The following is a 6,793-nucleotide window of genomic DNA, read 5'->3' on the forward strand; positions in this document are numbered from 1 at the left end:
TGAACTTGTCTCCGCGAAGTGCAGCAGCAGGTGTCACAGTGGCAGTGATCCACGCGACTCAGTTTACCGTCTCACACAGGTCAAGGGTCAGTCACTGCAATGGCAAAACATTGCCTATCCGACGTGGGTTTCACTGCAGAACTATCCAGTAGGAAAACCGCTAACCGCTTCCTTTTGCCTGTGTAAAGCCACAGTAACCAGAAATACAAACTTAATAAAATAGAAAGATGTTTCTGCGACCAGTCAGCCAGAACACACTGTAGGACAGCGCATGGTAAGTGTGAGTGTGTCACACACTGCGAGCCTTGAATCTCTCCTTCGCCCAAAGGGTCAGAGGTTCAACCTGACCTGACCACCTCTGCCATACACAGACAGACGCAAGGCTCGTGACCCCAGGCAGCTCGGCTACATTCAGCAGCCCACCTTTTATCTTACAGACAAAATTACTGCTTGAGAATTATCATTATTTTCATTTTTTATACGGCGGTCTTCTCACGCGGTGACACAGAGCGCTTTAACACAGGCATACAGCAAGAAAAATTGATACAAACAAAGAAGACGGTCAACTAACGGCTACCATAATGAAGAACTTATTATAGAGCTACAAGTATACCAACTGGCCACCGGGGAAAGCAACAAAAACTCCCAACTGAAGGTTGAGAGAGAAAAAAACCTCTGGGGGTCCACGGGCCAGTGGTTGCCCACCCCTCCTGGGCATTCTAGAAAGTAACAATTTCTAAGCCAGTGTTCAACAAGCAATTATAATGTTGGCAAATGGCATCTTGGATCCCCAGCTTGGCATGGAATGAGGTCCAGAACTGGTCAACAAAGTGGGCAGTGCCTATTTCAGTCCCACTATGTGGTGCGGCAGGTTTGACCGGGTCCTGCTCTCCGGTGGGTGTGGGGTTCCAGTCCCGCTTGGGCTGCCTTGCGACGGACTGGCGTCCCGTCCTGGGTGTGTCCCCTCCCCCTCCGGCCTTACACCCTGTGTTGCCGGGTTAGGCTCCGGTTCCCCCTGACCCCGTATGGGACAAGCAGTTCAGAAAGTGTGTCCGCCCTTGATGAAAACGGACTGCGGAGGCCATTTACCTGCTGGATGGGGAGAATGGCCGCTCTCTCGTGGCTGTACCCTGCAGCTTATACTGACCTTCTGCTTCAATGAAGTCTTACCCACAATTCCTATGGGTACACTCTGCTATAGCACTGCTGTTCCCATACCTTTTGTGTTCTTCTTCTTCCCGCATTTCCTTTTGTTCTGAGGCGGAAGTGCTCCGTCCACTTCTTCGAATTGTCGGCTTTGCAAGGACGACGGTGTCCCATTTTTAACGTGCGGTGCAATGGGTCTCGCATGCTCAGCCCGACCAAGGTGGCCATTTAATTTTTTATGTACTGTACGTGTGTGTGTTTCCCCTCAATCTGACTTGTGTGCATCATGCGTCAGACGTAACCTTTTGAATTTTGGTTGAGTGGCTTAATATTGAACAGGCTAAAATAAATTGTCAGGATTCACTTCAATGGTTGAAGTAATGGAAAGGAGAAATTGACATTGTAATGTTTCTTCACCACCTAATGTGGCACAGGGGGAGAAAAAGACACAGAGGCATTTGCTACAACATCCAGAACAGGTTTTTCACAATTCCTGGAGGTTTACTTATAAAGTATACCAATAAAGGAATTTCCTTTGCGCAAAAAACCAAAGCATTCACTGTGGTTTTTCAGAAGCAGCAACCAGTAAAGTCTATTTAGTCTAATTAGTCTAAGATGTAGAATCTTACTGTTCTATTACATCTTAGAGAATATACATTTACAGAAACAGGGTATTGAGAGTACTACTGTTTCATACTAGTTTTGTACGTGAAAATCTCTATGAACCTGACAACTAATAAAGGACATGGTATAAAAACCCAATAGATCCTTTGGGGGTTGTTTACATGATAAGTGGCTCAGAAAGAAAAGAGATGTGTCCTATAACCATCACCAAAGCCCAGTTTCTCTAAAGAGGTACCTTAATGCCAATATCCCATATTGCTTGTTTTCAGCAACATTTTCAGTTCTGAAAAGCCTTGCATCGCAATCCTGTAACCAAATATGTTATTACTCATTGTGTGGACAGAATGAGCCAAGGAGGAAGCAACACCTTGAGATGGAGGTGAGATGAGGAAACACTTCATCACAAGGACAGCATCTCAAAGGACCCTTAGCTCTGCTGCTGGCTGCACTAACAAGTTGAGCTGGCATTTAATGCAAGAATGGCATGGAGAAGACACCAACAGTATTTTGTAATGTACTTTGAATACAACAGTTTAGAAGCATTTAGCAACTTTATTTCACAACACTGAAGGTTTCGGTACTGAGATATGACAGTGAATAGTACCAATATGGTGTTCATATTTCTAACTTGGTAACGATTGTTGTATCTTTGTAACTTTCAGCCCAAGTCTGATTAAAACAAGGATCAAGACGCACTCATTTCAATCTTTTGAGCAGTGCCTATAGCGCACTGGTTCAACAGATCCACCCAGTGGAGGTGAGATTGATTTAAAACAGTCATTTCCACACAGCTCATTGAAACATAAAGAATGCATCTCGCTCTACAAGTTCAATATATCAGCCTTAACCGCGGTCTGTGCTGAAGCCAGGCTGTAGACAGAGCAGCAGGGCCTGTCAGTGATGCCGTGATTGAATTGTTCCATTGCTCTGTCACCAGAGGGGCTATTACTTCAAATTAGCATACAAATTCAAACCAGGACAGATGGATTTGTCACATTCCGGTTACCATCTTGCTCTAAGATTGGGCTTTCTCCGGCTGCGTGATGGAGATAAGACACCTGCCGGTAAAGGATTCGGGGGTGTAGGTTGGGGAGGGGTGGTCTGGATGGGGGTTGACGGGGCTATGATGTTTGGTGCCCCAAAATGCATTCCGGCAAGGCCCACCTGCTTCTGACCTCCGAAGACCAGGAGGGAGCCATTACGGCTCAAATTGGCTCTTGGGTGCTTGGTACTGCTGTTACAGCCATGGACTGTTGTGAGAAGACTGGCTCTCAGATATGTGAGAATATTGTCCCCCACAGGATCCCACTGAGCTGCTGGGGGGACGTAGAAACTCAGCACATGCTGAAATGGATACATTATCCAGCCAAGATGGCACCACCTCCCCACGCGCTGTTATCGACATGCTGCACCTTCCACACGTTGGCTGTTCGAATGTCAAATCACCAAGAATATGATGCACATAAAAACAAGTTATTTGAAAACAGGCCACAGTAAGTTATGAAACACATATTACATTCTGGCAGCTATAGCGGTGGGGGGGACAGAAACTGCTTTAACATGGGCATTAACAGCTGTCCAATGGCGAGTGTGCAATTTGGCAGGGTTAGAGTAAAACACAACGACATCCCAATTCCAAAGTTCCTCTCAGCGGTTCTCCTGACACGTTTATCAGTTGGGCCCTGTGACAGAGCACGTGTGAATCTTCGAAGTATTCACCTTCGCCCATGTGCCCACAACATGAATACGATATATTGCAGCACTTGTTTTTAGTGTACTTTTGTAATTAGAGTTTTGCTAGGTGGAAATGTTGACCCCTCCCAGGAAGAACTCTGTTTTCAGGATCGGTTGCCTCTAAATTTCTTTTCCGCCAAAATTTCTGTGTTCTTTGCCGTACTCATTTACAGTGGGCGGGTAATCTTTCAGCTTCAATTTTTCACAGGTCCCCGTACATTTGTGTGTAAGAAGGTATCTGCTTAAAGCGTCAGCTGAACGCTAAGACTCCCAGCAGTCGGAGAATATTAAAATAAACATGCTAATCTTCCCAGGTCTCGTGTGCCGCTCAAATCGCAGCCGTGATTTTCAACTCAAACAGAATAAAAACCAAATTGCATGTCTCTTCTCTGGAAAAGGCAAAGCTGAAATAACTTCAAACGCCCTCCCCATGTGATGAGTTGCCTTTGAAACGCGAACTGAGCGGGGCAAGTGTGTACTTTAGGCCTCGTTTGAAGTGCTTTTCTGTCTCCATCTCATACAACAGCCTGAGACCCGTAACAATGTCTTAAGGAGTCCACAGTCAGTGCATTCGGAGCTGTAGGTGAAAGGGGTCCTGGTTCTTCTGGGATATCAGAGAAGTACTGTACAGGTAGCAGGTTGTACCACCCTTCTGTGGGAGGCAGACAATATGTTTTTCTTTTAAATTAACCCGGTGACACTATATTACATTCATTCATTCATTTAGCTGATGCTTTTCTCCAAAGCGACTTAGAGTGTTAAGATACTTACAATTATTTACCCATTTATGCAGCTGGGTAATTTTTACTGGAGCAATTTAGGTAAGTACCTTGCTCAAGGGTCCTACAGCTGGAGGTGAGATTCAAACCAAAGACAGCAGCTGGACCCACTACGCTGCCAGCATCCGCTAAAAGCAGAGCACAAGAGAAAGCATTGTGGTTACTCATCGTCTTACAGTGGGAAGGTCCTAAGTTTGAGTCCTGCTGGTGCTGTTGTACCCTTGATTGAGATACTGACCCTCGAACAGGACTGATGAAGATTGAATGGATACAGTAAAAATTAATCAGGTTTATAAATGAGGATCATTTTCCGTAGCGTATTGTGCAACCCCAAAACTGTAAGTTGCTTTGGAGGGAAGTGTCAAATAAATAATCATAAGGGCTGCTGGGCTTTCCCTCAGAGCTGCGATGGAACTCAGGTGAGGAGGAGCAGTTAGCCCTGCAGTGTCGGCCCTGAAGGAAGACAAAGGGGTCGTCAGCAGAGCAAACATGCAGACAACACCGACAGGAGTGTGAAAGGCAACGACCCACATGCGGGAAAATAAATGCAAAGCCTCCAAGAACAGACTGCTTTGCATCAAAAACCTCAACCTTATTCTTTTTGTGTATAATCCACCACAGGGACTAAACGCTGGAGTTCATACAGCCGTCAAGGGTTTTTACTTTGAATAATGCTTTGATTTTCTGTAGTTCTCATGCATCCGACTGAATAAACATTTGATTACAAGGCGTGGAAAAGCCAACTCCAAGCCTACGCTGGAGTATGACGGAGGCAGTGAACTCCAAAGCCCTCCAGCACCCTGGCACATTACAGGGCCTTACTCACTATAAGACCTCCAGTCTTTGGAGCAGAGGGTTGCCTTTCAAGTGCCATTAGAGGACATTGAGAGCCAAACGTCTTGTGGTCTGATGCTTCACAGCACAGAACGTCTGGTCAGGACTGCTGACCTACAGCGAGGGGTCTGTAAGAGGAAGATTTTCACTTAAATTCTTTTCTGCTCATTCAGAACTCTCAAAAATATGGAAAAAAAAATAATTCAGGCTATAACAGAGGTCAAAGTCATAAGCGATCAAAATTCCATATAAATGTCAAAGTGAAATAAACCACATACCTTTTTATATGCAGAGTTAGAGGGCAGGGTCATTTCATGTAAGCTTTTACACCCTAAAGTGTTAAAAAGCAATAATGAAGTATTGAATCTGATAAGTGTTGAGTCGTTACTTTCTTGTTCTGTTTAGGGGAAAAAGTCTGCTTCTAGCACGTTCCGACAATCCCAGCCTGACAGCAGACAGAGCAGGGCGTGACTTTTCTCGCAGAGAACTCATCTGTGAGCCTGCACCCTAATGCAGTCAAACAGACGGCAAGACTCCCTCCCTCATTGTTCATGAATGTATTCAAACGGCAGCGGCGACAGAGGGGAATAGACCGCATTTCTCACCCAGGACAGTTCCGTTCAGGAGCCCCTGATGAGACAGTCCGGTTGGCCATGCCAATGTGTCATTTTCTGGGTTTTGGACATGGAATATTAAAACTTTGCCTTCTGCAAGCAGTTTTTACTCATCCAAAAAAGAAAGGCAACTTGAAAAGCCACTGTTGGATATCCATGCAAATGCAACATTGTCTAATACAGCAGCACTTGCCTTTGACAGGGGAATTCAATTGAACATCTATAATTTCATGTACTGTTTTTCCACTGTGAATACATAAATACTTACAGGCACAACTGAAAAATGTTTCTAGCGAGAAGTAGCAGAGGGAAACAGAACCTGTTCCTAAACCCATTTACTGATGAACTGCAATTTTTTCAACTTAACAGGTCAATTGCATGAATAGTTAGATTTTTTTTTTGTCAGTATTTACAGCTATTTATAGACTGCTGTAAATGGGAGAAAATAAGACTGGTCTAATGGAAGCAAACTATAAAGCCAAATCAGAGACAGAACACTAGGACTGGAATCGGTGGTATTGATGTGCAGTTCATTTGTTGATGTCCTGAAAACTACCAAACTAGGAAAATCTGTTGGACAGTAAGAGATATCAGTTCAGTACAGATACATATGTGGCTGGCCTTCAAATAACTTCATATTTACAATGGAATAAAAAAGTGTTTTTTTTTGGACAATTTACATATGCCATAAAAGCACACAGGTGCTTGTCTCATATCAAACTAAGTTGCATCGTTACAAGGGAACTTGGATCATGAACACAGGAAAATTTTGCTTGTAGTTTTGCAGTTGCCTGGATTTTTTTTCCTCAGGAACACAGTCAAAGTATATTCGCGGGGAAAAAAAAAAAAAAGGTTCAGCAATGGTGAGTGTGTTGGCTCCTCCTGAGAATGAACAACTTTTTGTCTCTTTTAAAGGGCATACTGCTGTGCTATGGAACAACACCCTTTATTACACCATAAAACCAGAACCAGAGAGTGAGAAATATAAGTATCTTACTCAAGGCTGGACGCCTCCCACTGATACAACCATTGCTCACATTTCATTTAATCTTCTGTTGCGAG

Source organism: Scleropages formosus, chromosome 5 (genome assembly GCF_900964775.1).
Source record: "Scleropages formosus chromosome 5, fSclFor1.1, whole genome shotgun sequence".
Taxonomy (NCBI): Eukaryota; Metazoa; Chordata; class Actinopteri; order Osteoglossiformes; family Osteoglossidae; genus Scleropages; species Scleropages formosus.